At 38.9% G+C, this 9,039-nt stretch overlaps 1 long non-coding RNA gene across 1 annotated transcript; it reads left to right on the top strand.

The window, feature by feature from the left end:
* The first annotated feature begins 723 nt into the window (after nt 1–723).
* On the top strand, nt 724–3,136 carry LOC142166581 (uncharacterized). The gene is made up of 2 exons (XR_012696991.1): nt 724–1,479; nt 2,913–3,136. It is a non-coding gene; the product is annotated as an uncharacterized LOC142166581 (long non-coding RNA).
* Nucleotides 3,137–9,039: the final 5,903 nt, after the last annotated feature.

Here is a 9,039-nt window from a genome sequence, read left to right as displayed (position 1 = left end):
TTCCGAAATCGCACCCGAACTGTGCACTAAAATTGAGGAGAGATAATTTTTATGCCAAAATTTTCCTATTTTGCTTGGACTTGGTTAAAATCGTCTAGGACTTTTTCTACATATATAAATAGTCCTTAAACACACTTTTCGAGGGGATTTCGACCCTAGCAAAGGAGAAACGCTGTAAGCACGTGATTTTTGCCCTATATGAGAATTACTCCCAAAAAATTCAAAATAAAATAATTTTCTTTTGTGTGCAATTTTTGAATTTTATGGCCTTTTTGGATAATTATTTGTATTTTTGTCTGTGCATGTTTATTTGTTTAAATTAATAAAAATATAAAAATATGTCGCGTTTGCATTTAATATTTAACTGAATTTGTTTTACAAAATGAAAAAAATCATAAAAAATAATGCACGGTGCATTTTTAGCATTTAACGTCCAAATTATGTGATTTTATCGTTAATTGCTATTTAAATGTGCGATAATTGTTATTAATTGTTAATTAGTATTTTTAGATAATTTTGGGTTTTTGTAATTTAATCTTAGCATTTTAGCTTTATTATTTAGGAAATTGAATAAATAGAAAAGAACAAAAATAGAAGAGATCGGATTGGGCCTTTTCTTCAATTTTAAATCACAGGCCCAAAGATACCCAACCTTCCCCTACGACCCGGTCCATTTCAAATCGGGTCGACCCAGTCCATAACCCAAAAGACCCAACACCCCTATCTCCCTATCTTTCATTTCACAAAAAACAAACCCAAAAACCTAAAGAACCTACCCGCCCCCCTCCCTCTTCTTCTTCTCCAAAACCAAACCCCTCCAAGCCCTAGCAGCCATGGCTGCTTCCTCGTCGTCGACCACCCTCCAGTCCACCAGCCTCCTCCTCACGACCAGCTGCTGCCGCTGCTTCATCTTCTTCTCCGCCGGAAAACCACCACCCTAAACAAAACTCAGTCGCAGGACCCATCTTCTCCAAGAAGGGACAACCATTTTTGGATGGAGGAAAAGAAAACTTTTAGCACTTCATCTTCCTCATTCAAAGGAAAACCCTGGACCAAAAAAATTAACGCCCCAAGCTGCCAGCGCCCGTCCCCCATTCACACAGACGACCCCTCCAGCGTTCGCCATTAACGAGCAGCATGGCTGCTGCGTTGTTGCGTCTTCTGCTTCACCTCCCAGCTGCCTCGTCAAGCTCCATGTTTAGCAGTAGCAGCTGCTGCTGCTTCACCGCCTCCATAACCGCCCAGTCGACCTCCAGCTTGGCGACGCAGCAACAACAACTGCTGTTTCCCCCGTCGTTGTTGCTGCCTTCTGCTTCGTCCAGCTTCGACGGGCTGCCACTGCTTCATTTTCAAACGACACCAAACGACCATCTTCTTCGATCGTCCGTTCGTGGTCGTCTTCGGCGTCGAGTTATTTTGGTGCGATAATTGTTTCCGGGCAGATTTGTTTTCGTTCGAGTTCATCGTCGTCCCGATCCGGTTAGTTGGTTTAAGTTTCGTTTCTGTCCGTAATTTGTTTGATATTTTCGAATCTGAAATCAGTATATGTTTGATATTAATTTTGTGTTTATCATTTTTTTATTTTCTTCAGTTTGTTTCATTTTTTCCTGTTTATTTTTATGTAGAAATTGTTAGTTTAATTATAATGTTGTTAGATTTAAGTTGAAGTTCAATTAATTATTTCTTCAGTTTGTTTTTATTAATTTAAAAGGATTTAGTTTTAAGATAGAAATATGTTAGTTTGATAACTTGAATCTTTCGTCTTGACTGTAATATTGTTAGATTTAAGTTTGAGGTTCAATTGGTTATTTAATTTAGTGATTTGAATCTGTTTATTTGTTCCGTTTAAGCTTAATTTGAATTTAAACTCAGTAATTTGAACATGCTTGTTTGTTAGTGCTGTTGAATCTGAAAGTAGGTTTGTTGTTTAAAAATATTGTTCAGTCAAAATAATTCTAGTTGTTTCTTTGTTGTTCATCATTTAGTTTGAATTTGTTGATTGAATTTGATTAAGAATTGGTTATAGCTGCTGTATTTTGGTTAGAATTGATTAGTTGAATTGGTTATACCTGATGGGATAGAATGGTAAATTGCAGTATTTTCAGGGGTAGAATGGTAATTTCAGTAATTTCAGAGGGATATTTTTGGAATTGAAAATCTGAACAATTATTTATTTTGAGTGCTCTGTCCACTAAACTAATAATATTAAAATAATATATAAAATAATATGTAGTGGGGGACAAGACATAATGGTGGGGAATAATGCATTTGTTTAAACAATAATGGGGGACAAGACATAATGGTGGGGAATAATACATTTGTTTAATCAATCGTGGGGAACAAGACATAGTAGGATTGTGGGGCTCAAGAAAAGTTGACTAAAAAAAATGATAATTGCATTTTTTATGTAGTAGTGGGTTTGGTAAGAGAAAGTGGATGGTTTTATTATTTGATTAATTGATTAATGGGTCTGTTTTGAGACATAAATAGAACAGATTTGGACAAAATTAAAAAAAAAAGGGAATGAACTAAAAATAGAGAGAAAAAAATTCGAAAAATATTAAAAGATTTTTAGGGATTCGAATTTGAAGAGAGTTTAAAAGAAAGAATTTTCTGAACATTGAGAGAGAATTAAGGGTTAAACATTAACTGGTCTTTCAATAAAAAAAAAGAGTTCACTTTGTTATTGCCCGTTGATTATTATTGGTGTTTCTGGATTTTCATGTGGTTTGTTTCTCGAGTTTAATTGATTATTTGCTACTACTTCACTGGTTATTGCTGGATTTTGTTCGGTTTTCAAATCTGTCACTGGGTGTTCCATTTGTTGGATATTGCTGGTTATTTGTTGCTGTTGCTGTGTTACATACTACTTTGCTGATCCTATTCTTCCTTTCCTTGTATTCAAATACCAGGTACACTACTCTGAATCATTTTGACATATGCATTGAAGCTGAAATGAAATGGCCAGAAGATTTAGGCTTCTAATTATAGAATATTCGTATTTTAGTTAGATATTCATTATGTGTTTCATGTTATATGAATGATAGAATTATGTATAATGTGAAGAGTTAAATTGCGGAACTATTGGATAGGTGTCAGTATGAACACCATAAGTATTAGTTTCGGCTTTTGTTAATTTTTTAGTTTGAGATCACATTCAAATCAAATTGGTAAATAGCCAATATGGGAAATTGATTTAATTTTGTGGGAAAGGGTTAGTAAAAATCTAGATTTGAATTTACAAATATTGGAATAGAAGCAAATTGAGTTTTTTTTAATCTTTGAATCTTGTTAGGAACTAAGATCCGCAAATATTAGGCCAATAATTTCGTAGAATTAGCAGGCTTGATGCTTTTAATGTGTGAGTCAACGTAGCAAGGCTAAGAACATTAATCCATTAGATGTGAGCTTGAGCAAGATGAGTCAACGTTTAAGTTTAATAAACTTTCTAATAAGCTTTAGTAATTATGGTTAAATCTAGTTTCAAATGGTTGTGAATAATTCATTCCAATAGTTTTTTTTAACAATGCGAGCTTTTAATCTAGCTATAATTGATTTCTTTTGAATATTAGTTGGCGAATTTCGTATTTTATTTACAATTTCGATTTTTTTTTTAAAAAATTCCTTTCCATTAATATTTTTCTTAATCTGGCATGTAGTATGTTACGTTTTCTTACTTTTTTAAGCTCGTAATTAATTAGGATTTTTATTTTATTTTTAGAGACTAATTTAAATAGAAATGTAGTCACTTTAGGATATCCTTAAAATAAAGGAGGCGTGCCTTGCCACAGTAAATCATAAATTGCGGGGCCCTCAATAAAAGGACTCAATAACCGGATAGACTTTGGAGTTGGCCGTCTAATGAATTTTCACGGCCTCCTCCCAAAACAACAATACGCTAGTTGCTTTAGGCGCGTCTTTAATAAATTATTTTCTTAAATACGGGTGCGCATTCATGTGGTCCAAATCCAAATTTCAACGGAGTCGAAATGTGTCGATAACCACGGGTGCATTGACTGTGACGTGGTTCGAGATACGTTTTCACAACGTTGCAATTCTCCGTAAAATAATAACAATAATAATAAAATTGATAAAAGCGGTTCAAAGTTAAAATTTGCATATAAGTTCTTAATTGTTAAAAATCAGATAAATAAGCCGAATATAACAGTTGAATGACCGTGCTAGAACCACGGAACTTGGGAATGCCTAACACCTTCTCCCGGGTTAACAGAATGCCTTATCCGGATTTCTGGTTCGCGGACTGTTAAACAGAGTCAATCTTTTCCTCGATTCGGGATTCGACCGGTGACTTGGGACACCATAAATATCCTAAGTGGCGACTCTGAATTAAATAAACAAATCCCGTTTCGATTGTCCTTTAATTGGAAAAACTCCCTTATACCCTTACGGGGTAGGAAAAAGGAGGTGTGACAGCTCTGGCGACTCTGCTGGGGAGGTAACTTTGCCCAGAACCACCGGTTCACGGTTAGAAATTCGAGCTTGATAAATTGTTGTATTTTGGCTTTATTATCTGATTTCTCATATGATATATTTTAGCCTAAAATGTGCAAAATGATGCTTTTTACTGCTTTGATATTATTTGAACTGTACATATAAACTGTGCCGAAACCTTCTCTTCTTACCTCCGGGGATGTGCTTACTGGTTGAGACTCCCTATTCTGTTAGTGTCATACCCTAAATAAAAGAGGCTCGGAAAGTTTCTAAGCTGGCTGGCCTTTTGTTTCCCAGAAAGGAGCTCCTTCCTCAACTCGAGTTGTCCGCTCGGGTACATTGTCTAGAACATATACCCGAGCTGAACCTAGAATAACTTGACTTCATGCCGGATCCCTAGTAGGAATGTTTATTTGCATCATGTTGCATTTGGCTTAGGGGACTCAACACAGGGGTTGAGTCCGTTTAGGACAAGCAACCTGAAATGAAAAAGACCATCCTGCTGCATCTTGTTTGTTTTGAACATTTATTTGCTTCAGATCTGCATGCTGACCGGCTTCTGAAATAGGGAATTTTTGAAAAAAAATTGTGAAAAAAAAGAGAAAAAAAAGAGAAAAAAAGAGAGTATATAGCAGTGTAGGGAGATAACTACTTATTTTTTTTAAAAGAAAAAAAAAGAAAAAAAAACCAATGACCAAGTAGTGTCAAAACCCTGCCAAAATTTTGAATTTTTTTTATTGGGAAAGAAAGGAATATTGTTTACAAAGTTCAGTTTATAGGCGAACTACGCCGGTTTGATTCTCACAGGGCGTGAGATACGTAGGCAACCCTCGTCGGGTCCAACCTCCCATTTTGTAAAAATAGCCAAAAAAAAAATGTCAAAATTTTAATTTTCTGTCATAGAGTCGGGTGATGCCGTTTCTATCAAAAATAGCCGAATGTTCCCAAAAGGAACGCCGAAAGGCTGACTTTGTATAAACGGCCACTTCTGTCATTTTTTATTTTTTTATTTGATTGGTTAACTCGCACAACCTTAAAATCTTCGTCCCTGAAGTGCTGAAAGGTCGTGTTCGGAAGATCTGTTTTTTTTAGGAAAAGTAATCAAATCATTTTAAGTCAAATAAATTTTCTTTTGTTTAATCATATTAATAAATGTGCAGAATGAGCACGACTCAAATTGAACCTTTTTCAATCATGAATAAAATCCCCCTCCAGTTGTGGCTATGGTGGAATGATTTAGGCAAAGAAGGGCATGACGAAATCAAGAAACATCTGAAAGGTCTCACGAGTTTGTTGGATATCAGGCCTCGAGGGGATATTATAAGGGCACTGGTCCCTTACTGGGACCCTGCGCACAATGTCTTCCACTTCTCGGACTTTGAACTCACCCCAACTTTAGAGGAAATAGCAGGATACATCGGTAGTGCTGAAGTTCCGTTGAGGCATAAATACCTGGTTGCTCCAAGAGCCTTAGCGGTGCACCGGTTTTTGGACTCATTAAAGATAGTCAGAACAATCCATAACCCCGACTTGGAAAAAGGTTTTTGCACTCTGAGCTTCATATATCAAAGATACGGCCACATAGGAGGATTCGACAAGCCAGAAAACAAGTTGTGTAGCAAAAGTAACCGTCGAAAGTGGGATGAACATAGACGGGTTGCTTTCATGATAACCTTCTTGGGGCTTTTAGTGTTCCCAAGAAAAGATGGGAATATTGACATAAAGATAGCTGGGGTCATCAGTACTTTGCTCATTCAAAAGGATAGCACGCTGGCGCCCATGATTGTATCTGATATGTTCCGAGCTCTCACGGCCTGCAAAGCCGGAGGAAACTTTTTCGAAGGGTGTAACTTGTTATTGCAAATGTGGATGACCAAACACCTATGTCACCGAGCCCAGTTCCTGAGCCATGGATCTTCTGAAAAGACCTGCATAGAGGAGTTCTACACCAGAATTAATGAGGTCTGCCTACCTGAAGGAGTCTCGACATGGACCTCATATTTCAGGACCCTCAACGCCAGTCAAATACAATGGACACTGGGATGGTTACCGATCGACGAAGTCATATACATGCCAGCAGCTAGGCCCCATTTTCTCTTGATGGGACTTAAGAGCATTCAACCTTATGTGCCGTATCGTGTTTTGAGGCAACTTGGGAGGTGTCAGATAGTGCCGAAAGATGAGGATCTAAGCACCCAGGTGATTGAGATCAGTTCCGATGGCCAGTTTCCTGAAGCAAGGGTCCGCCAGATTTGGAGCCAATGTCAATACTTAGAGGCAAATACTTGTGTACTGAATCAGGCAAGAGGGGAAGTTTCACCCGGATATCAGGCTTGGTACAAAGGGGAAATGTCGTCTGGGAGGCCAAAGAGCGGGACTAGTTGGCCAAAGAGCGGGAATATCTTGCCGAAATAGGCAAGCTGAAACAACAGATTAAGGATCTAAAATTTGAGAACAAAGTGCAGGTTGCTGCCGACGAAGGAGAAAAGAACAAACTAGCCATAGAAAGCGAGATCCTCAAAGCTCTGATCCGGAAGATGAAAATGGATGCTGACAACCAACGGAGAAGCCGGGCCGATAAAAGGTTGATAGCAGGGTTAAGGAATCAGGTCGCTAAAAGCCGAAAAGACTTGGAAATATCCAAGGCTAGCATAGCGAGAATACGGGCCAGATGGGCAAAAGGTACATCAGCACGAAAAAAGCACCTATGGCAAGTGAGAAGGGATTATGAAGGGAGCGTTACAATATTAAGAGAAATAAATTACACTCTCAGTGATCGGGTCCTTAAACAAGCCCGAGATGCTAGAACAGACAGGGAACGCTGCTATGATTCAATAGCCCGAATGGAAGAACAAATGGAGAGGTTCCAAGATCAGCTCATTGGCAACACTCGAGTATTGGGACTAAAGAATCAACGAATAGAACAGCTGTGCATAGAAAGGGATAGAATCAGGGGTAGGATCAATGATATTGGGCGCTACATCACCACGAAGTGCCTAGCATGTGAAGAAATGCCCCATGATATCCTTTTTGCCTTAGTCATGTGTTATGTCCACTGGATCATGGAGGAATTAAAAAGCTTGCAAAGAGGCCTGGCACCAAAACCCGCGGAAAGGCCGAACGATACATCGCGGGCACCAAAATTCAAGGCTTTGATGTATCCCTAGTTCAAGTCTGCACTTGTTTGTTTTAAGAGTCTGTTGTCTACCCCTTTGTTCTCTTTTCATATCAAACAATGTTAATAGTGTGGAGTCTGTATTTCGTTTGTTTCTTTTTCAAATAATAGCTTGTAATAGCATATTTTGGTAATAGAATGCAAAATTGTGTCTTTATTTTACTTATGGCAGAACTACGCCCGGTCTGATTCATGCAGGGACATGATATGTAGGCAATCTACATAAGATTCGACCACCACTAAAAGATAAAAAAGAAAGGGCAAAGTGAATAAATAAAGGACATAAGCCGGAATGACGCATGCAATCAAAGCAAAAACATGTTAGAAATGGTTAAACTGCCTAGGAACATTGCATTCCCCAATGTGAAATTGCACTATGTGTTAAGCTCTAACGCTAACAAGTTTGTTGTTTATACCATAGAAAGAGATTTCAAAACAATTAGCTCGTTAGAACGTTCTGACCGATTACCATTACCACATAAGATCAAAAGGGCCCATTCCGGGAAGTATGTCTGGTTCGGACCAAAGTGTTGAGGAAGAAAAGATGGAGATGCAAATGATGAAGGAGGAAATGGACATGTTGAGACAGGAGATTGCTGGGATGCACCTAGCCTGGGCTAAGGGACAAACACCACCAATGCTTCCCCCTACTCCTACCCTTTCACCAGCTCGGACTCCGGAGCACCCTTCCACTGGTCCATCAGCGAGCTTCCCCATTGCCCAATACTATCAGGGGGAAACTTCCTATAATCCCCAAGCTTCACCACCTAAACAAAACCCTCCTCCACCAACTGTTCCTATTTTCGTGGCACCTCCACCCGCCACGTTGCAAAAATCTCCTGATTAACCAGTGTTTCAGGTTCAAGACAATCAATACTATCCTCTTGAACTCACCTTCAAACCACCCGAGCCATACACTTACACCCCTCACCTTCAGTTCCCTACAGAAACTGAGAGGCCAGCTAAGAATCCGGAGCAGGATGAAGTGCTCCGTAAAGTGAAAAACCTGGAGCAATCCTTCAGGAATATGCATGGATTGGGCAGCCAAGTTAGTGTGGCCTACAAAGATCTGTGTCCCTTCCCCGATGTTCAATTGCCGGCAGGTTTTAAGATGCCAAAGTTTGACTTATATGAGGGACATGGTGATCCCATGGCACATCTACGAGGTTTCTGCAGTAAGATGAGAGGGACAGGTGGAAAGGATGAGTTGTTGATTGCTTATTTCGGTCAAAGTTTAAGCGGATCCGCATTAGAATGGTACACGAGGTAGGATCCCAGCAGGTGGTATACTTGGGATGATCTAGCACAAGCATTTGCAGGTCATTTCCAGTATAACCTTAAGATCGTCCCCGACCGTCTCACACTGTTAAAACTTGAGAAAAAGCCCGGAGAAAGCTTCAGGGAATTTGGAT

This window comes from Nicotiana tabacum, chromosome 11 (genome assembly GCF_000715075.1).
Source record: "Nicotiana tabacum cultivar K326 chromosome 11, ASM71507v2, whole genome shotgun sequence".
Taxonomy (NCBI): Eukaryota; Viridiplantae; Streptophyta; class Magnoliopsida; order Solanales; family Solanaceae; genus Nicotiana; species Nicotiana tabacum.
Note: the sequence above shows the minus strand (reverse complement) of the source record. Positions and strands in the feature narration are given on the sequence as shown.